Genomic DNA, 24,111 nt, shown 5'->3' with positions numbered 1-24,111 from the left:
TTGAAAGCAGATACAGTCTTTGTCTCCACACTGGGAGGTTCTTCCATGCATCCACCACCCTCTCGGTAAAGAAATATTTGCTTATATTACTCGTGAGCCTACTTCCCATGAGCCCTCATTCCAAAGCCTCCTTTCCACTGAAAAATGGCCCATCTCCTGTGCATTGATACCCTGGGGGTATTTAAATGTTTCTATCATATTTCCCCTATTTTGTCTTTTCTGTAGGGGGTGCATGTTTAGATCTTTAAGTCTATCCCCATAGGCTTTAGAACGAAGATCACTGAATATTCTAGTAGCCACCCTCGGGGCAGACTCCATCCAGTTTATATCCTTTTAAAGGTGCTGTGTCTGTACACAGTATTCCAAAACGTTACAATTGCAGGAAAAACTAGCAACCAACTATGGGCCAGCTGTACTAAGCATTTTCCCCTATAGACACTGAACAGGAGAAAAGCCTCGCTGCACCAGGCCCAATGATCAAGTTACACTTCAGCATCCGTTCTATCCTTAAACAGTCTTATTACAATATTGCTTTATTTGTTGTGCTATTCATATGCCTTTAGGACAGTATTAGACATGTAATAATTGCCCAACAAAGTATCAATCAATATATTTTAACTTTGTACCATACAGAAGAACTCACAGAACAAATAGCAAATACTGCATTGTTAATAACATATTCTGCAAGTATTTGAATTCTGGCTGCAGAAGGCTTGGGGCAGAACTGAAAAGAGCAGACATTTGAGCCTCCACAAGTATCTTTCACGGTATTTACTGAGAAGAAAGTGCACATGTATTTATCTCCAGCAAACAAATTATTCAAATACCTCTGTTATGACTACAGCCTGCAGGCATGGGCAAAGACAAAGTAAAAATGAAACAAGACAGAGAATCATAATTTATGTCTCTTATAATTAAAATATGAGTTCCAGGCAAAGCACTCATGGCAAATCAAAAGTTGTAGCTTCATTACAGGCGGTACAAATGCTTACGTGTTCCGAGAAATGCTCTCCCTCGTCCACTGCCATTTTCTGCCAACAACTGAAACTCAATAATTCAATAAGTTAACACTTCGGACACCGCAATACAATTGAAATATCTGCTGGGAGGGACGTTTTCTTCCTGAAAACCCAATTGAAAGCATTTGGTTAAGTCTTTGCTTAACTGTTTACACTGCAGAAAGACAAGAGAGAGTGCTGGACAGTTCTTCTGCCTCTGCAAACAACATAACACGTCCCAGGATTCCTGGCTTGCTTACCCTATCTGCAAGCTCCAATCGTTCTCTGTACATGTAATCATGATATGTAGAATACCAAAAATAGCAGTAGAATCAGCTGGGAAGTACACTACGGCTGCTTGGAGCCACTCAGAGAACAGGCTTTTGTAATTCTGCTTATCAGCTCTTGCGTCTGTAATGCAGACTACTTTGAACGATTTTCTAATGGCAACAATGCATCATTTTACACTTCTCTGCCCTTTTGAGTTCAGTGCCACCCAACGCCTGCTTCCTGCTGCCTGGTAATTATATATTGTGCTCAGATCTGCTGTGAGTAATTGTAATGCATTGATAATATTTATACAGAGGGCTGCTTTCTTGACCCTAAAAGCAGGCCCCCCTTCAAATGTCCAAAAAACATGTGGACAAAAAGGTGGAGAGCAGGGATTTTCTAAGATGTTCTGCGACAAACAAATAAGTCACATTGGCTGAGATTTATAAATGCTAAAAATAAAGAAGGCCAGAAATAGTAAACTAAAGAGCAGGGTTTCACGGAAGCTACCCACTAAATTCCAAGGCTGCTACACACAGTACAAAGAACCTCTTGTCACGGTATGAGAGAGAAACTCAGAGGCAGCACTGAGCTGGGGATGTGCCCCAAATACAGGATGTTCATCATGAAGAGAAAGAGGGGAATGCCTCAGACTATCTCCAATGTCATCACTACCTGCTGATCCTTCTCTGTATGACAGTGATTCTCAAACCTGCCCCCCAAGGATCCCCACCCAGTCAGGCATGAGATAGAGCTGTATGGACTGCCCCCATAGCGTGCAAAGCTCTCTCATGTGCATTCATTGCGGATATCCGGAAAACCCAACTGACTGCAAGTCCCTCCGGGTCAGGTTTGGGAAGCACTGTTGCATGGGATCCCACCTATCTTCTGGGAAAACAGCAGATTAGGCATAAATAGACAAAAAAGAATGAGAAGACAACTTGTGAGAAACACTTGGAATATGGGACTTTTCCCATAATGATTAGGGGGGGGGGGGGACTTATTAACCATTAAGTTATTAAAATAATTCACAATTTTTTGTAGAGGTTTCAAGGAGTGTGGAGGGTAAAGAAAAGTTTTTGGCAGCCTGCTCAGCATTTTCTTAGTGAGACAGATCAGAGACTTTTAAAGAGCTGGGTTTAGCTTTGCCCTGGCTACCTTTTACAAAGAACCCAGCAAAACATTTTGGAATGCTCTTTTGAACTTCCTAGTCCATGTACTTTTCACTTCTGCAAGGATTAGGAGAAGCTGCTGTGTTAAACACAGAATACCTGCAACCCTTAACTGCTTGGGCCCCTTTATTTATAAACAAGCCTTGTTCATCAAGAGTGATGAAAGCTTTCAACTCAAGGAGAAAGAAATCCCACTGAGAGAGCAAGCCTGATTCTAAGATACCGAAGGATTCTTTGCAGCAAAGAATAACAATAATAAAGGCTGTCAAATGTAATAACACAGACTGAGGTGTTCTAATTCTTTAATTATATGCTGAGCATGCAAGCAGCAGCTTACCCCTCCCCGGCCAACAACCATTTTTCCCAAGTGGAGCTCTTTCAGCAGATACACACAGTATTATTTAAGGATGCAAACAAAAAAACAAAACAACAAAAGCCTACTTTTAAAAAAGCAGTACTAACCAGAAAACTGTTTAGATAATTCAGCTGTTCACCGAAAAGGAACAGGATGTGGTCAAATCTCTTGATTTTAAAGGTGCCAAACAGTGAGGCAAAGTGTGGAGATGGCACCAGTTATAGAAATCTAACCATATCAACAGACTTAAGCTAACAAAAAGATATATTATTCCATTTGAACATCACATCATTATACTAAACTGACCAAATATTCTAAACATTTATTTTTTTGATTAATATTCAGCTTTTCCAGATACTTCAAAGTGAATTACATTCAGGTACTGTAGATATTTCTCTAGAACATAGATTGTGAGCCCTCTGGGGACACCTGAATGCAATCCACTCTACAGTGCCAAAAAGTGGAATATAAATCTAATAATAGTAAATAAAATATCTCAGAGAGTTTACAATCTAAGGGTCTCATTTACTAAGCATTTTTTCCCATACACACAGAATGGGAAAAAAAGCCTTAATAAATCAGGTCCTAAGTTTGTACCTGAGGCAATGGAGGGCAAAGTGACTTGCCCATGGTAACAAAGAGCGGCAGCAGGATTTGAACCCTGGTTTGTAGCCCTCTGCTGTAACCTGGACTCTACCCCTCCACTCCAGTAGACATGCTTCTTATGTTAAATGAGTACTCATGCACTAATGATCAAGCACTGTACCCTAAGGAGGCAATTTTCAAAGGACTTATGCAAGTAAATGTAAAATACTATCTTAGCAATTTTCAAAATATTGGGTAAAAGCTTCTTGGCACCTTAATCAAAGAACAGTCTCAAAAGGTTTACAGTACAAAAAAAAGGTCAGAGAGCTTCACCCTCCAGTTCCACCATTTAATCCTCAGCCATTAAGTTGCCCAAACACTGGATCTTTCCTAGTTACCCTTTTTCTATCCCCTCCCCTCCCTATGAGGACCAATCTGGGTACTCAGGGGCGAGGCCATTACTAAGGCTGCCTCAGTTAAAATCATTCTGTGGCCTCACTAGCAGGGTGCAAGCCTCTGGGCAAACCCTGGCTACATCAAACACCTTTTGACCATGACAAGTAAGCCCACATACAAGCAGTAATTTTCAATCAGCCATCTAAGGCCTGGATTTCCTACGGCGCACCTCTTCTTGAATTCCGTGGTAACGGGGGGGCGGGCCTGCAAAAGCCGGCAGCGATTGCACCACCGTGGTGTTATCGTTGCCAGCTTTCGCACCCAATAGCGCCACCGTGAAAGGTGGCGCTATTGGGTGCGAAGTTACCGCAGCTTCTGGCCTGCCGCCGCCCCAACTCCTCCTCTTCCAATCCTGCCGCCACCCTAACTCCGCCCCTATCTAGCTATCGCACGCGAAAAAGGACTTTTCACATGCAAAAAGTCCCTTTTCGCGTGCGATAGGGATAGAAAAGTGCATCCAGAGGTTCAGGAGGCAGGGCTTCTGACTTTGGCTCAGGTTCCTGGTTCAAGACTTGACAGATCCTAGCTTGCCCACCTTCATCAGAACCATTTCATACATATTATTTCATTTTTATTATATTTTATATTGTCTTGATTTATGAAATGTTACCTGTGTTAACATTTTTATTGAATTTATTCTATATTTTTAGTTTATTTGCACAATTATTTGATTATAGTGATATGTCTATATTTTGAATTAACTACAATTTATGAATATTTTATTTGTAAACCACTGGAATGGTGGTTGATAAATATTTTCTACATAAAATAAAAACCAGTGCAGACATCATGCATAAATTTAGCACCAACATCTAAAGAATTGTTGGTGCTACATTTATGCATGAGCGCATCAAGATTCAGAGAAGATAGTTTTAAATGTATTTTTATTTTAATTGGGGTTTTTTTTTGTAATTTATGTTCAAAGTTTTACATGGTAATCCACATACACTGTAATTTTTTGACAAGGAAGATCATTTTTAAAAACAAAGGTCAAGTCTTTTATTTCAAAAAGCGTGAAGATATTTTGGACAAAAAAAAGAGAGAATACAATCAAAAGAGAAAGCATCAGAGCCTAGAAAAAGCAAGTTGATATTCTTAAGACTCTTCTCAATATTGCAGCTTTAAGTAAAAATAAAATCTTCATAGCTGACGCTGCCACAAGCCTGAAGTATTGCCTTCCTCTACAGGAGCTGCACCATTACTGTCCCTCTGCAGTGAAAGAGCAAGAGGAGAATGCAGGAGATTTGATGGGTGATGGCTTTTAAAATTGAGACAGTACCTACAGACACTGTTTTCCTTCAATGGAAAAAAAATCCAGAAGAATGCAGCCAGGATGAATTGTGCACATCACTCGTACTATCTCTGAGTAGAAATAAAAGTAAAATACTAAATGTTCAAAATGTCATTCTTAAAATTATTTGCTTGGTTAAGTCTGTTATAATGTGTGCCGTTACATGGACAGGATAATTAATTTTCAGTCCTACAACCAGCAGTAGATTTTACTGCAGAGGTTTAAATACTGTACTTGAAATGAAACAATGTTAGAAAATAGGAAGCAGCTTTTTAGTAACTGTACTACAAAAGAAAGGATCATGCTACTTTCACATTTTTCTATGCTTCATAGTTTTTAAACTCTTCTAAGGAAAGTTTCACTACTATGATCTGTGCTGTACCTTAATTCTAAGCAAGATCCTCATGTTTTAGTATATTTTATTGATTTTACTCATAAAAGGTACCATGGAAACTCAGCACATCTCATTTATTAATGGAAACACATCCACAAACTAAGCATGCCAAGATGGCAATACAACAACAGGACAGTTCTAGATTGACATTACATGCACAGCTCTGATGCTGAAGAAAGTATCTTCTTACAGGGAGCCAAAAGCAAGGCAAGCCTGGGTTCCTCCTTTACTATTGTGTGGTGATGTGCAAAACTACAGCCTGTGGGACAAATCCGTCCCTTAATGGTTTTTTAATCCAGGCCGCCTATCAGTTGGAATTCGCCATTATGTGAGGACCGCCAATGCTCCGATCTGCCTGCTTGTCATCATCCAAGGCCAGGTTATCGCCCTTGATGATGCTTGAGCAGGAAGGTCTGGCCATCGGGTCATGGCAAGGAGAGGCCCTGTTCGTCGGTGCGCTGGTGGAGTTCCCACCCCCAGCTAGCGAGGAGAGACTCCATCTGCCAGCACTAGCACTATATCGGCAGATCAGCGGGGTTTTAAAGCTTGGGCTAATAGGAAGGGAGGGAGGCTATTAAACTAGGATGGTTTGGAAGTCCTATCCCTTAACTGGGTGAACTGGGAACAAACAGGGAAGATGGCCAATGGCATCTGCACACATAGAGGTAGATTTTAAGACCTGTGCGTGGGTGTACATGTGTGTGCGCTACCCGGCACGCATGTTATAAAATCGGGGGTCGGCGCGCACAAGGGGGTGCACAATTGCCTTCCCCTGTTCCCTTCCCCCTTAACTAACCTTCCCCTAACCTTTTCCCCCCAGCCCTACTCTAACCCCCCCATTTCTTATCTCATCTTTTGCGCCTTCCGGCAGCCTGCTAGCACGCAATCCCCCGTCCCATCCCCATCCCGCCCCCGGACCGCCCCTTTAGTAAAGCCCCAGGACTTAGACGCGTCCCGGGGCTTTAGGCCCGGCGCGCGTATAGCGATTTACGTATGTAGAGCGTTTAAAATCCGGCCCATAGCTTTTAAAATTCCCCCACTTACAAGGTAGGAGCGGCCTTTGCGCGCACGTGTGCATCCACTTTAAATTGCAGTCAGGTTATTTTTATAACATGTGCATATACAGGCCTAAGTTATAAATGGCCACGTCCCTGGGCTCAGGCCAATGAATGTGCGCCCATGTGCCGCATTGAAAGTTACCATCTTAGACCTTAAAAAATCACCATTTATCTGGCTTAGTTATGACTTGGTTCGGACAAATGTGCGCACTGCCCTGACAGCACTGGATAATTTATCTGGCTAAAAGGTTATCCAGCTATCTCAGGGGTGGGGCAGGGATATTCCAGGGTAGAGTCACTTATCCAACTAAGGGCCTCATTTTTTTCATAGACACAGAATGGGAGAAAAGTAATTCAGGCCCTTGGATAACTGAATAATTTTGACAGCATTAAAACAGTCCTCAAGTTATCCAGATAAACTTATCTGGCTAATTTTGAGATAGCTGGGTATATTCAGTGGTAACAAGCGTGCCACTGAATATCTGGTATAAGTTAGCCAGGTAAGTTTATCCGGCTAACTTATTCAGCAGCACGGGGAATGGCTCTTAGGTTCTTAGGAGTCTTCTGACACCTTTCAGTAAGAATAACACATTGCCATACAATCTGGTATTGTTTAAAAATACATCCTTTACTGGAATAACTGATAGAGCTGAATAAAATCAGTATTTATTTATAATGAACATTTTTATGCTGTCTATGTAATATAGTTCTACGCAGTCAACACTGCTCCAAATGGTCAGGTGCATAGTGGAGAACAGTGCAATTCATAGAGAAAACAAAAGACAGTGCACAGTGCAAAAATTATATGCACAATGCCAGCTTCCACATTAGGCGTCAACACCTAGGAAAAGGATCTTGGATTCATTGTTGATACTACCTTAAAATCCTCTGCTCAGCGTGTGATGGCACTGGGCAGTCAAAAATGCAAACAGAATGCTATGAATTATTTGGGAAGAAATGGAGAATAAAACAGAGAGCATAAGGCCTGGGTTCAAATCTATTGTGTGACTGCTCCTTGAGTACTGTGTGCAGTTCTGGTCACCCCATTTCTAAAACGTGGCATTGGAAAAAGTACAGAGAACGGCAACAAAAATGACAAAGGGGATGGAACAACTGCCTGAGCAACAGATCCTGTTATTCTTGTACCAAAGTACTTGCCTTCTTCTCACTTCTATTTTGCTTTGACCCGGACTGTTCTGAACTCGTTCTGCTTGTTCCCGACCCTGACCTTGGCCTGGAATTTCTTCTCTACAAATGGACTCTGCCAGCACCAACCCTTGCCTGACTGATTACTTCACCTTCCTTAGTTCTGCACACCACCAGGTTGCGTCAGCTGCCATCTGCCTGAAGCCAGATCTGCTCACAAATCAGGCAGTGCCAATCTGACAGTGGTCAACCGAGTTCACATCTCAGCCTGTAACAGGCCTGAAAGGACCGGAGGAGTAGCCAGAAGGCTACCCCGTTATACTCATGAAGAGGCTGAGGCTCTTCAGCTTGGAGAAGGACGACTGAGAGGAGATATAAGAGAGGTTTATAAAATCTTGAGTGGGGTGAAAAAGATAAATAGGAAATGGTGATTTATTTACCCTTTCAAATAGTACTACGAGACACACACCTTGAAATGGACAGAAAGCAGATTTAAAACAAATTGGAGAAAGTATTTTTTTTTACTACCAGGTAACTCCAGGCAACCTACCACTTATCCGAAGGAGTCTGAAACAAGAATACTTTTTAGTATTTGGCCATTCTCGGAGTCAGGATGCTGAGCTAGATGGACCTTTGTACTAACCCAGCATGGCATTTCTTATATATTTAAAATATAATCAGTACAAATCTTCATATACTAGGGGTTTTTTCCCCTCCACTATCCACTAGTTCTGAAGTACTTTGAAGATGGGACCTTCCCTGGGCTCTTTGCCTTCCTGGACCTGCTTTCTGGTCTGCAGATCGCCAGAGTCCAGTAATCCGAATGGACGAGTTTCTGCTGACTCCTTCTAAACAGCAACTCAAATAATAAATCTCCACGTCTGACAGTCCTTGCTCTGATTCCGATCCTTAAGGCTTGCAAGGGACATGCAAGGAGTAAGCAACTAAATTCCTTTTCACCATTCCTCACCCCTTTTGGTTCCCTCAATCTCACCGTCCCCCTAGAACCTCAAGAAATCTCCCTCCTCCTAGAAGGTCTGAGTGCTGTGGCCTTGAGCCTCAGTCCCGTCCCCAAAGTGGGTTCTTGACTTGTGTTAAAAACACTCTTTACAAGACACCTTCCAACAGGGAGTGTCAGAGAACACTTTATACTCCTACTCTCTCACATCCAGGGCCAGTGACAGGACATTAGGTGCCATAGGTGAACATTACAGTCTAGTGCCCTCTCCAGCCCCGCTCCCTCTCCCCACCATGGTCCTCACCCCACACAATTAAAAATTAAGCATTTATAATAACAGATTTTACATGAAAAAAGGCATTCAAAATAAAATACTCTGAGGTAAAAATATCACTTATAACAATATGTACATTATATTTACATGTACTGCTGTGTTTGCCAGCCAAAAAACCCTGAATAAAAGACACTTGTAATCCATATGGTGTTAGTTCTATTGTAACAAGCATTGAGTGTGAGCTAGTTTTAAGGTAAGCATTTAATACAAACAGGCCAATACAAAACCGTGCGCTCAACCGAGCACACTGTTTACCACACAATTGGCTGCGCGTTTCCAATGAGCATCTATTACACCTTATACTTTAAGGGGTAATAGCGCATTGAAAACATACGGCTAACCCCTCAAAAACTAATAGCACTCATCACATGCAAAGGCATGTTGATGAGCCTATTAGTTAGTCACCTGGGATACTGAAAATAAAATGTGTGGCCAAGTCGCATATTTTACTCTCAGAAATTAATGCCTGCCCAACCGAAAAAAGTGTACAGAAAAGCAGGATATCCTGCTTTTCTGTACACCCTCCGACTTAATATCCTAGCGAAATTAAGGCAGAGGAACCAAAAATTTAAAAAATAAAAACAAAAAAAATCTGCCAACCGGTCAGCAGGTTAGAAAAATGGTCGCTCAATTTTACCGACGGCCGTTTTCCTAACCCGAGGCTGTCAGCGGGTTTGGAAATCGATGCCGGTAAAATAGAGTGTCGGTTGTCGGGACCCGCTGACAGCCACCTCTTCGCTAATAAGGAGGTGCTACGGACGCGCTATTGTCCCTAGCACCTCCTTTTTAGCACGATACCTCATTTAAATAGAGAATCGTGCGCCCATGAGATGTGCCTGGGCGCGTGTCGGTAGGGCAGGCACTCAACACAGAGCGCCAGCTCTCCTACATTTTTTACTGTATGTTAGTATATTATTGTGTTTGTGTGTGGGGGGGGGGAGCAGTACTTCAGTTAACTGTGTGTGTGTGTGTGTGTTTTTTGGGGTTTTTTTTTTTGCAAAATCTCTTTATTTCAAGCAATGTACCAATCGAACCATTACTGGAAAACACATTAAACAAAAGTTAGAAGGAAAACCAACAAGGTGTTAAATTCAGAGAAAAACTTGTCAAGCATTGCTTTTTTATTCTAATCTCCTTACCCACCCACCCACCTTCCCACACCATCCCAACCCATCAACAAACACCAATTTATTCATCCACATCCACACATCCATCTGCTTCTGTTCCAGCAAACCTAACAGCAGTCCAAGACACTGTATACCCCAGCTCTGTCAATACAGCTTTTTTTCTGTGCGGATAATATAAAGACGTTTTTCCAAGCCAAATTATATGCTTTGTCTATTTTTTTGTAAGTTAACATTATATTTAATCATTCCATTTGCATCAATTCTAGCATCTTCTCCTTCCACAAAGCCAATAAAGGAGGCTCCAACTCTATCCACAGATATAACACACATTTATGCACCAATTGAAAACTTACTTGTTCAAGCTAGCATTTGAGGAAGCTTAAAAATTAATTCAACTCTGAAGCAGATGTTGAGAATATTTCTGTTACCCTATTGTCTCCACTATCAGTGATCGTTTTGTTTTAAATGTTTTTATTTTGTGTGTTATTTGTAATCCACTACAAACTGTACGGATGTACGTGGACACATCATTTTTAAATAAAATAAAATAAACAATAATAAAGCAAGTTGAGTGAATCATTTCACACCCTTAGTAGATAGTATAAGCCCAGTCAGATTGCCCAACAGTAATAGTTTGCCTTCAAAAGGAAGGGCCAAACCCACTATCTGTTTAATAGTTGATATAATATCTTCACAAAAACAAAATATGTTGTCATATAGCAAGAAATTATGAACCATGGTACCTGGATCTGTCCTACATTTCAAACAAAGACCTATGTCTGTCAATCTCATTTTGAATCTTTAATCATATCTACATAATAATGATGTAATATTTTAAATTGCATCTCTTTGAGACCAGTGTCTACTAGTAACCTGAGTGCATCTATAAATAGGTTTCAAATATCAGTCTCAGCTACCTCCTGCCCCAATTCTGCCTGCCAACCAGTTGCCTTAATTCTGCCCCCCCCCCCCCCCCCCCGGGGTGTTTTCTTACCATAAGGAAATAGAATTTATATCACTATCTGCCCTTTCCATGAAATATGTTTACTCTTTCAGCTGAAATATTTTTCTATGAAATCCCAAAGAAAAGACATAATGCCAAAGCTGCAAGAATGCATAAAATGTATTTATTTGGTGTATTCTAAGTCCTGCAAAGTGATTGAAAATCACACAGAACACCAGTGGCTTCATCAACAAAATCCCGTGCCTCAACTCTTTGGTATACCAGTCAGAAAAGACAATTCTACCTGGAAAGAACACTACAGTTTTCCTACTTGGCAGCAGAATGGATCTCCCCTCTTCCATTCCCCCATCAAGGCAAATAGCCTTCCATGCCTTCACAGCCAACACAAGAAAAAGATTAGTCCTGCAAATAGAAGGCCAATCTGACAATGATAAATGAATAAGGTCCATTGTGAAGTAAGGTTTGGACATCTCTGCTATAAGAGTAGTTTCATCATATTTAAGGTCACCTAGAGCCCATTTCCACACATATCTCAACTGACAAGTTATATTATAGGCCCTCCAATCAGGAAAATGTAACCCCCATATCTTTAGATCTTAACAGTTTATTCAAACTTATTCTCTCTCTCTTTCCATGCCATAAAAATTGAGTAATCGAGAACCTCAAAAAAAGTATAACCTTTCTAGTTAGCCAAGAGGGGAGTACCTGCATCCGATAGAGCAATTTAGGCAACATCACCTTCTTGAACAAGGTGCATCTACCAAAATGTGATAACGGCGATCCTCTCCAACTGGTAAAGCTGTGTTTTCATATTCAACAATTCACCAAAATTAGCCTGATATAGCTCAGTAAAATCATTTGTGAACCAAATCCCAAGGTATTTTTACTTATTGGTACCCATGTGTGCTAGTTTTAAGGTAAGTATTTATTCAACATTTCTAATTGTGTGAACAAGTAGGTACTAGTCTTTGATTCCTTCCCTCCCCCCGTGTACTATCCACCACTGTCACATTTTTTAATATAGTGATTGCCCCCCCCCCCCAGGAAAAAAATCTTCAAAATAAGAATAAATTAGTGATTTAGAGCAATGTACGTAAAAAACCCGTTATTAGTATTTGAATTATTTTAGTCCCATTGCTGGTCATTGACAAACTAGCATAAGACCCTTAATAATCATATTTATAAACCCTTAGATTTAAACATACTCTCTCCTTAAACAATTTTAAAAACAAAAAAAAAATCTCAACAATTTAAGATGCAGACAGAAGTTCAGCAGCAAGGCAAGGGCTATCCAGCCTTTTTTTAAATTATTTTTATTTATTTATTTGGATTCTGCTTTTCACACTTTTTTCAGTACTTCAAAGCAGATTACATTCAGGTACTGTAGGTATTTCCCTATCCCCAGAGGGCTTATGATCTTTGGCCTGGATTTATCAAAATGCACTAAATATCGCATGCGATAGGAAAAGGGGCGTGTTTTATGGTAATAGGCAGTTTATTGCAATTTGTGCTAATACCTATGTGAAATTCTGTCTTTTCACACTTTGTGATAAGTACCAGAATTGTTGTATTTCCTACATACAACCACTGGGGGGACTATTTTAAGCTGTTGGAGATCCAGCCTAGCTATCAGGGCCCTTCTACAACCACTGGGGTGGGGGAGAGAGAGAGACCCAGTATGGAAAATCTTATTTTCTTATGTTATTAAATAAATAGGAAAAAGCATAAGCACTGCTATGTTAGATGCAAAGCACTAATAAGGCAGGTGAAAAGAATTTAAAAAGAAGCTTGCCATAGAAACAAACACTTATAATAAAATCTTTTTCAAATACATCCAAAAAAGGGAGCCTGAGAGGGAATCAGTTGGACCATTAGATTATCAAGGGGTAAAAGAAGCATTAAGGGAGGACAAGGACATGAATTGTTTTTGTGTTTACTGAGGAGGATGTTGGGGAAATATCCATACTAGAAACAATAATAATGGTGATGATTCAGAGGAACTGAAGGAAACCATGGTAAATCTGGAAGATGAAATAGGGCAGACTGACCAACTAAAGAGTAGCAAATCACTTGGACCATATGGTATATACCCCAGAGTTCTTAAAAACTTATTAGTATTTTGTAATCTATCATTAAAATTGTCTATTATACCTGACGATTAGAGGGTGGCAAGTTTTTAAAAAGGGCTCCAGGGGTGTTTCAGGAAACTATAGACAAGTGAGCCTGATATTGGTGCCAGGAAAAAATGATAGAAACTATTCTGAAGAGCAAAACTACTGAACTTATAGACATTGTTTAATGAGGCTGGTTATCTTATAGACTTCCTCAATAAAATGACACTTGTTAATACTGTCACTTCTAATGCCTAAATTCCGCTGCTACCAACTAACCCAAATTTTTTCCATGCTATGTTCTATCATATACATGGAATCTAATGCATTTCAAGCCTCTTTATTCTACCATTTCATTATGAGGATCAATTGCTGACTTAATCTTCAGCCTGCAGTTGGCACTATGAATTGCTTGGACTATCTATCCAGTCATCCTAGCTCTGTACTCCTAATTTCTCCCCAACAGCCATTTCTTTCCTTCCTAGACATATATTTATACTCATAATTTTCCTCAGTCGGTTGCCAGAACTTGGTCCTACTTCTTGGTCCTCATACTCTGGCTTTATCCTTGTTGCCTGAATCCATAAGACTTCATTTTTTGTTTTTGCCTTCAGCGTTCCTGCTTGACCTCTTTTGTGTTCTTAATTTCCTGGTGTACTCCCCCCAGCTTCCCACTCTTTTCCAGGCTCCTTAGTCTTTGTTCTATTGAGTCTAGCCCTGTTTCTCAACCGGAGGGGAAGATGGTTGGCAAAAGTGAAAGAACTTTAACCAACAGCTGCCTGGATTTTCCTCTCCAGTGGTATACAGTAGTGGTTCTCAACCGGTGTGTCGCCACACTTCCTGGGCCCCCTCTGACCCAGCTGCTCCCCATACCCGAGCGAAATAGGTCCTCCACCCAGGCTTAAAACGCTGATAGCCTGGGCGGAATGCTGCAGGACAGCTGGAGTCAGTGGCACCGGCAGGGTCTCTTCTTCCCGCAACCCCCCCCCCCCCCCCCCGTGGCCCAGACGAGGAAGTGGTGAGCAGCAGGTGCGTGTGTGGGAAGAGGAGACCATGCTAGTGTGGGCAGCATCAGCCCGAAGAAGAGAAGAGAGGTGCGGCCTGAGAAATGAGCAACGTGTTTGGAGAAAAACAAGGAACAATGACAAACCCCACTGCCAATGGGACCTCCTTTCTCCACGAGGGCTGAAAATGAAGGAGGTTGCTGCTGCCTTTAGGGTTGGAAGTGGAGGAGGCTGCTGCTGTTGCTAGTTTGGAGGGGGGCGGGAGTGAGTGAATAAGCAAGCATATGTGTTTGAGGTGCTGTGTGTGTGTGTGTGTGTGAGACAGCATGTATGTAAATGATTGAGGCCTGTATATGTGACAGAGAGGATATGTGTGAGTGAGAGCCTGTGTGTGAGAGAGAGCATGAATGTGTGTGACTGAGAACCTGTATGTGTAAGTTTGTGATTGAAAACCTGTTTGTGTGAGAATATGTGTGTGATTGAAATCCTTTGTGTGTGAGAGAGATCATGTGTATGTATGATTAAGAGACTGTGCATATAAATAAGAGAGAGAGCATGTGTCTGTGTGTGATTGAGAACTGGTTTAGGTGAGGGAGCATGTATGTGGATTGAGAGTCTGTGTGTAAATGAGAGAAAGAGAGAGAGAATATGTGTGTAAGCATGTGAATGAGAGTCTGTGTGTGAGAGAAAAAGACAGCATGTATGTGTGCGATTGAAAGCCTGTATGTGTAAGCATGAAAAGACAGCCAGCATGTGTGCAAATGTGTAATTAAGAGCCTATATAAGTGAGAGAGAAAAAGCATGTGTATATGTGAGTGATTGAGAGAGAGAGAGAGAGAGAGAGAGAGAGAGAGGAGAAAGTTGCAGGCAAACCATCCTTCCTCCTGCTAATTCAAAACAATCTCAGGGCACCTGGATATCAAACGTTCCCAGGTATGCAGAGCAAAACATTTTTTGTATCCTTATTTTTCATTATTGGGCCTTTGTGTCTGCTATTTTGAAATATTTTATTGGTATCTAGAAATTTTTTATATGAGTTCTTAATTATTGGATATTCCACTCATCAGCTGTTTCGAAATAATCTGTTCTTTTTGTTAGTATGGTTTTGCGGCTATTGATTTTATATTTCTTGATTTGTTTTATAAGGACTGGTGATGTTTCTCTTTTTCCTTTGTTGCAATGCATGCAGAGACCCTGGCTTGTTGCAGTTTCCAATTCAGTTTTTGTCTGCATGCTTCTAGTTATGTGTTTTGGTCTCTTTATTCTTTATTAGGTGATTCAGATGAGGTTTTCTGCTGGCGTGTAGTTTCTGTGTAGGGCTCTATAGTAGCCTGGCTTGTTCCGTTTTCCTAATAGGAGGTTTATTGGTGTCTTAAAGCCTGGTGTCATATTTTCACTGTTGCCTTTTCTTAGATAAGGTGTTTACTGTTTGAGTACTGGAAATTGATGTTGTTTTGTGTGGGATGTTTACTATTTATGCTATTTCTGTTCAGACAGAATACGTATCTTTCCCTTGTGTCATTCTTAACAATAAAAATAATATTGGGCCTTTATTTTTTATTTCCACCGTGAATTGTAATGAGCAGTGTGTCACACATGTGAGCGTGGTCTGCCAGGTGTGTTATGATGGGAAAAAGGTTTTGAACCACTGGTGTACAAAATATCATTACTGACTGGGGGGGCTCTGGCCTGGGCCTTCCTACTTTATAGAATAACAGTACCCCTTCATTTTGGACTGTGATGCTCGTGTCACAGCATTTAAAGGCAATTTTGACGATCCAGGATGCTTGATTTCAGCCTCTAGCTCCCTTCTCTTTATGAAGCAAGGGACCCGTACTGTGGGACTATTCATTATGGTATTCTGCATGGTTGCAGCATAGACAGGTGAATTATTGAGGACCTTGTTGTGGCCTACTTATTGGATCAGTAGATCAGATCAAGGATAAGCTGACCTGCCATGAGCTGCTTTTAGAATTGGCTGTCTTAACCATCTTATGTCTGCGCCTGACAAATCAAAATGCCAATGAGCCTTATGCCCCACAGAGTCCTGCAGGTCAATGCAGTTCTACCAGTCAAGGAATCTATGGAACTGGGCCATACTGGCACTGACCTTTCCCAAATGGAGAAAGATCACAAGAAGCAGCTGAGGCTTTGCTTCTATTGTGCTGGCTTTCGACATTCAGTTAGAAATTGTCCACATGAATGCAGGTCTAGTCAGCATTCATCACCAGCATCACAGCAGCAGATTCCTTTCTGCCTCATTGATTTTATCTTAATCATGTGGCTCAGGATCTCTCATTTCCCTTGCATTGGCCATTGAGATCACTGGAGACCCTCACCCTTATTGACTGTGGGACAGCAGGTGATTTCATCAGCCTGGAATTTGTCTGTCTGCATGAAATTCCTATCCAACCGAATCCTGCACCAGTATCCGTTGTGGACACTGATGGTCAGCCCTTGAAAAAAGGAGGGGCACAAAGGGTCACAATGGACTTGAATTTACTAGTTGATAAGTGACACTCTGAAACAATTTCCTTCTGGGCCCTCAACTCGCCTTTCTAGATGGTTCTCATGGGCTTACCATGGTTTCAGTTACATAACCCACTCATTGACTGGCATTTGGGACATATTGACTCAAGGTCTCGTTCCTGCTTCTTTTCTTGTATTCCCAACCCAGAGTCTATAGATTCTACCCTTGTGGCCTTCGTAATTGAAGTGCTCCCAGGCCTTTCAACACAGTACCATGTTTTTGCAGACCTCTTTAGCAAAAAGCAAACATTACCATTCTCTAAGCATCAGGAATGCGACTGTTTCATTAAACTGCTTTCTAGAACTATTCTGCCATGTGGCCCTGGAAAATGTGGCTTGAGGATTTATCCAACTTCCTGCTAGCACAAGATTCTTCTTTGTAGAAAAGAAGGATGGATTCCTTAGGCCTTATATTGATTACCAGGATTTAATTGTTATGCCTTTCTGCTAATCTCTGAACTCTTTGATCAGAGATAGACTTCAGGGCATCCAGATTTTTACCAAGCTGGACTTGGTTGGGGGGGGGGGGGGGTGTAAACCTATAACTTCATTTGGATCTGACAGGGTGATGAGTAGAAGACTGCCTTCAATACCAGGAACAGTCACTATGAATATATGGTCATGCCCTTTGAACTTTGTAATACTCCTGCCATATTGCAAGTCCTTGTCAATAATGTCTTTTGAAATCTTCTCTCTCAGTATATAGAAGTCTAGTTTGACAACTTCTAGATTTTCTCCTCAGACCTGGCTGCCCATAGGCAGCATGTGATGAATATCCTCTCTCTTCTTCACCAGCATCAGCTATTCACCAAGTTCAAGAAATGTGTTTGAACAGAATCTTCACTTCTTGAGATATGTAATCTCGGCTCAAGTTTTGAGATGGACTCAGATAAGGTAATCACAGTACTTAATTAGAAATACCTTTGGGCCTCAAGGCATTCCAATGTTTTCTGGGATTTTCTAAGTATTATCGACACTTTATTCAAAACCTGTCCAAGGTAGTGACTCCTCTTATAGCCCTTATTTATTTAAAAGATTTCTATTACACACCTATTCACTAGTGGAGTACATATTAAACATACATAATAAAAATAACATAAAAACATCATATCCATAAAAGCTAAACAAAACCATCCATCAATATAAACAAAAAAACTCCACTATCTGACCAAAGGACATAAGCAAAAAATACTTGGAACCTTCAAGATCAGCAAGCTTTCAAAGTACTGAAGTAATCTTTGTGATAGCTCCAAACCTGTATTAGGGATGTGCATTGCTTGGTCCATTCATTTCGGCTGAGTGAGCATATCTCACAAACAGAAGGTAGGCACACAAAACTGATGGTATGCATGCAAGTAGGTAGCTGCCTACATGTGTGCATTCAATTGGTTTTGTGCACCTACCGTCTGTTTGCAAGAATCAGGCACACCACCGAAATGAATGAAACAAATGGACCAACAAATGCACATCCTTATCCTGTACCACCCTAATCCAGCCAAGCCTTGTGTCTGAGAATTGGATGCCTCTACATTTGCCATAGGTTCAATCTTGTCACAAAGATCTTATCCGGATTGCCAACTCCACCTGTATGCTTAATTCTCTTGAAAGTTCTTTCCTGCATAATTCATTTATGATGTGGGGAACCGAGAACACCTTGCATTAAATGGGCTTTGTAAGATTGGAGACACTTGCTTTAAGGAGCCACCTTTCCAATCACTATCCTTATGAATCATAAAAATATACTTTATATTGAGGCTGCCAAATATCTGAACCCCTAGGAAGCCTAATTATGATCTTCGCTCATTTTCAGTTCATTAACTCCTATCATCTTGGTTCCAAGAACTTTAAGGCTGGCACTTTGTCAAGACAGTTTTCCTCCCCGGGTTTCCTGTACTTTGCGATAAAGATCCCATTATACCAAGCAGGATTGTCACAAACACAATAAAGAATGATCTGATGGAGAAAATCCACCTGGAATCTTCAATCAAGGAACCTCCTGGAGGAGGCTTCATAATGCATACTTTCATTCCAGATATTTGCTGCCTCGATGTTCTCAAATGAGACCATAACTCCAAATTCTCTGGATACCAGGAATTAAGAAAACATTGAACCAATTTCCGTGATCTTCTGGTGGCCTTCCTTGTGCAAGGTTTATTTGACTTATCTCTTGGTCTATCTAGTATGTGCTAGAACTAAGGTGCTTCATGTTAAGCCTTCAGGTGAATTTTACTGACTTCCAATTTCTTCTGTACTGCAGACTTCATTACGGACCTTCCAATTTCCGCTAACTGCACTGCCATCTCAGTGGAAGTGGACCATTTTCCCAAGCTGCCTTCTACTCCTCAACTGGCTATCATCTTTGTTAGTAAGGTGGTTCATTTACATGGAATCTTGACCAATATTGTATCAGATTGAGGGCCCCAATTTGTTGCCAGATTATGGAGGGACGTTTGTAAAGATCTTAGTATAAACTTACAATTTTCATCAGGATACCATCCAGAGACAAATGGCCTTAGGCAGAAGATCAACCAAGATCTTTAATGATAAGGGGAATGGAACAACTCCCCTATGAGGAAAGACTAAAGAGGTTAGGACTTTTCAGCTTGGAGAAGAGATGACTGAGGGAGGATATGATAGAGGTGTTTAAAATCATGAGAGGTCTAGAACGGGTAGATGTGAATCGGTTATTTACTCTTTCGGATAGTAGAAGGACTAGGGGACACTCCATGAAGTTAGCATGGGGCACATTTAAAACTAATCGGAGAAAGTTCTTTTTTACTCAACGCACAATTAAACTCTGGAATTTGTTGCCAGAGAATGTGGTTCGTGCAGTTAGTATAGCTGTGTTTAAAAAAGGATTGGATAAGTTCTTGGAGGAGAAGTCCATTACCTGCTATTAAGTTCACTTAGAGAATAGCCACTGCTATTAGCAATGGTTACATGGAATAGACTTAGTTTTTGGGTACTTGCCAGGTTCTTATGGCCTGGATTGGCCACTGTTGGAAACAGGATGCTGGGCTTGATGGACCCTTGGTCTGACCCAGTATGGCATTTTCTTATGTTCTTATGTTCTTATGTTCTCAGGTGTTTCATCTCTGCATTCAGAATAATTGGGCTAGATTACTCCCTTTGGCTGAGTTTACTCAAAACAATCATTTCAGAAAACCTACAGGGGTTTCTCAATTCTTTACAATCTATGGCTGATACCCTAAATGTCTACCTCCTTCCATTTGGCTACTGAAATTCCTGCAGCCAACTACATGTTGTGACACTTCCAGAAAACCTGGACTCAGGTGTGCAATAATTTGGATTAAACTGTGACCTAGCGGAAGAAATTTACTGACCATCATCACAGACGTGAACCCCAGTTTCAGGTCAGTCATAAGGTCTGGCTGTCTACAAAGAATCTATGTCTGAGGCTCCCTTGTGCTACACTTGGTCCCAAGTACAGAGGGTGGTATCCTATTACTGGGAAAATCAATCCAGTAAACATGGACCTTCAGCTTTCCAATTCTCTTAAGATAATGTCATCATTTCACATCTTCTTGTTGAAGCTGGTTATGCCAGATTCTTTCAATAGGCAAGGAATGCCTCCAGATTTGGTTTGGTCAATGACCACCCTGAATTTAATGATGAGAAGATTCTAGACTGCCCCGTAACAGAGTACTTGGTCCACTGGAAGGAGTATGGCCCTGAAGAAAGTTCTCAGGTTGATGCATTTGACCTCCATGTGCCTTGTCATTTGAAGAAATTTCTTGCAAAGCAATGCAAGGGTCTGTCCAGGGGCCATCCCTGAATTGGGCAAAATTTTGTTGGAATGTAGATTGTTTTGTTTTGAAAATGACCCAAAATGAAATGAAAATGCTCCTGAATGCAGATCCCTGCATTTTAGCAGGAAAACAGAGAAAGAGTCATCCTGACATCTACTGCTAACTGTGATTCTGCAGCCAAAGGAACCAGCAAAATATCCACCAGATTAGTAATATACTTCTATGCAAAAGGATTGAGTAGGGATTTTCAACTATGCAAGTCAACTACTTGGTTCACTGAGAATATAATGATAGCATACCAAAACAAATAAAAAATAACTGCTTTCAATAAAAAAAAAAAATGAGCATAACCCAACTGCCTGTAATCAATACAGAACTGCATTCTGTCATAGATATTGATCTTTAAGTACACACTGTACTATACTTTACTGACAAGCCTTTATGTACACTGTATCAATACAGGGTAAATAACGAGAAAAATCCCAAACAGCAACTGTCATAAAAAAATATTCAGAAGGTATACAAGAAAAAAAAAAGAGAAAATTCATCACAACCTGAAAAAAAGATATTCTAGTAACAAATTCAACTCTACCCATAGAAATGATCACCAACACCATATGATCCACATGTGCTTTTGTCTACTGGATCTCTCAGACAAGTGAATTTTTCATAGGAAAATGCAGAGTTGTTTAAAATTAGAGGAAGCGGTTAAAAAATATTTTGATGTTATGCAATAGAGTAGAAGAAAAGAGTTTGTTTCAGAATTGTTTACATAGAATATAGTGGGAGTCATGGCAGTGCTCCAACTCATACTTGCGCCAGCCTGGAACAGGAGTAAATATTTTTTAAAAGGCCAGTGATGCTTTTCAACAATAGCACCATCTCTCTTGGACTAATATATGTTTAGTTTAAATTTAAAAAGCAGCTTTATGCCTTCTCCCTTACAGATGCTTTCAGTCACATATCACAGTTACGCATTCCCTGTTCAGGGAACATTGCTTGAGGGGTAGCACAGGATGGCAGGATGGGACATAGGATGGTCTTCTCCCCACAGGTTGGATGCTAGAGGCCAGTCGGAGGCCAGTGCAGCAGCAGTACATGGAAAGTCTGAGAACAAGCTGGGTCAGGCAAGAAAATGAACAGTCTGGGAGCTATGTTTATAGCAAAAACATCAGCCATATTACAAAAAGGGGCGTGGCTAGGCAAATTTGCAGCCTGCCACATTGCATCGGAAAATTAAGTCACACGGTGTTGCAGCATCGCGCACCGTGATTTCGGCCATGCTAATACCTTTCCCCCCCATAGCGCCTAGAAGAAAGATGTAGGTATTTCTAGCAAAATTTCCCGCAGTAACATACGATACTTTATCGTGTGCAGCCCCTAATTTCTCTTGACCCCACCCAAACTCCTCCCACTTGACTAGAAAATAAAAATTTGCACACGCAATTTGCAATGTGCTGTTTATCGTGTGCCATACGTTATCACATGCGATAACACCGTAACACGTGCAATAAATACCTTTTGCAAACTGATGAATGACCTTGTGGGTTAGGCAAAGCTGTGGACAGACTGAACCAGGCAAGGCTCTGGACAAGCTGGACCAGGTGAAGCTGTAGACAAGCTAGAGCAGGCAAGGCTGTGGAGCCGGCTTGATCAGGTGAAGCTGTGAACTGGCTAGATCCGGCGAAGCTATAGACAGGCTGAACCAGGCAAGGCTATTTGCTGGCTGGATAGAGTGAAGCTGTAGACAGGCTGGATCAGGCAAGGCTGTGGACAGGCTGGAGCAGGCAAGCTGTAGATAGGTTGGACTGGGCAAGGCTGTGGACAAGCTGGATCAAGCAAGGCAGGGTCTATGAGCAAGCACAGGACAAGGACAGGAACAGGATGCAATACCTCCAGACTAGGACAGAGACAGGACAGGACTGGAACAAGACAGAACAGAGGCTGAGCAGGGCAACACAGAATGAATAAGCCCGAAGGCAGCTAGTCATATGGCCTGTAGGCCACTGGGTAACAGAATGAAGCCAGACAGGTCACAAGACAGACAATGCAAGTAGTGAGAAGGTCAAATGGCCACAAGGCAAGGCAAGGAGCAGAAGGCCCGAAGGTCACAAGGCAAGGCTAGAGGAAAAGTAGCGAGAAAAACAAAGGCCAGGACAAGGAGCCAAAGGTAACTCCATGAACCGACAAGATGGTTATGGTAGGGCTGGATTACATAGAGCAGGCATGGCGAGAACAGAGAGAAGCAGCTTGGCCAGCCTGGAAAATATGCTCATTGAGTTCCCCTGGTGGAGGGAAGGCTGCAAGACAGGCTGAGTCATGAGACCAGAGAAGAGATGGTAAGGACAGTTCTGAGCAGGGCCCACAAGAGGCCTCTGCTGGTAGGAAGGTGTCTTAGTCAGGGTTCAGTGAGGTTGCATAGCAGCTGAAACTGTTACGCACACTTGTGCTGTAGATGCCTTCTAGGAGGACAATATTCAGCTCAAGCAGACTAGGTAAATTATCTGGATAATTTAAACTGTACATTCAGTAGCAGGGTTTATCCCGATAACTTTAGGACTGCCTCATAGCATGACTAGACTTACCCTGATAACTCTGAATATCAGAGTTAGTTGGAGAAATCTAGCTCACCCAAAATGCCCCCAATTTAAGCAGATACATTTTATCTGGCTAAAACCTTACCCAGATAAATCAGACCATTAGTATGGCAAGATTTTCAAATCCCATGGATTGTCCAGCTAAGTCCCAAACAGTCTGACTATGAACCTCTATACATACTCCCAGCCTGCGGCAAACACATACTGTCATTTTCTAATTCAGTCAGGTTTTGAGCCTCTGATAATAACAAGTCACAAAGTTTTACGACCGTGATTCTCAACCATTTTTATTTCATGACACACTTTCCTGGTGACACACTGAACCAAATTTTATGTGATCTGAACCTCAAATCCCCTCCCATCAGTAGAAGAGCAGTACTTTTTATCTGTTTTTTCAGGCTTCAATCTGATGTCTAAACATGTGGGGCCAGGGGGCAGGGGTGGATTGCAGGAAAATATCAGTCCGGGGGATTCTTTTCAAAATCAGTCCACAGATTAGACTCTCTCGTGCACTTTCCCTGCAGCGCATGCTTCGACAGCTCCCAAAAGCAAGCCAAACTGACCTAGAGCCTGGCAAAATTAAGTAAAAACATTTCCAACATAAATATCGCATTTCACCTAAATCACCAAGTAGTGCAGCACAGCCTAGACCAGGGGTGAGTAAACAGAGATGCAGTCATTGTTCCACCCATGCAATCGACTGAGCCCCCCTCCCTACCCACAAAGTTTGGCTACATTTCTCATATAATATCTTGGCTTCATGGTCTGGCGTTTATAAAGTGTTCTACCAATCAATCAGTTCATGAACTAGTTGTCAACTAATGAGCCAGCCACCCACCCACATAGTCTTCTCAAGCACAAACACTCACTTTCCCCTAGATTTATCAAAATGCTATAAACATAGTGGAAACAGCACCTGTGATAAAAAGGGGCATAGTTAGGGTAATTACCTTGCTCAATTTATCGCACCTGCACTATTTTTCACTTTGCAC

The 24,111-nt window shown here is 41.4% G+C and overlaps 1 protein-coding gene across 2 annotated transcripts in view; it reads right to left on the bottom strand.

Annotated features, from left to right (window-relative positions):
* The window catches only part of ANK3 (ankyrin 3), a 1,160,209-nt gene that overhangs the window by 574,517 nt on the left and 561,581 nt on the right, over positions 1 to 24,111 (bottom strand). The gene's annotated exons all lie outside the window — the stretch shown is intronic.

Source organism: Rhinatrema bivittatum, chromosome 7, assembly GCF_901001135.1.
Source record: "Rhinatrema bivittatum chromosome 7, aRhiBiv1.1, whole genome shotgun sequence".
NCBI lineage: Eukaryota > Metazoa > Chordata > Amphibia > Gymnophiona > Rhinatrematidae > Rhinatrema > Rhinatrema bivittatum.
Note: the sequence above shows the minus strand (reverse complement) of the source record. Positions and strands in the feature narration are given on the sequence as shown.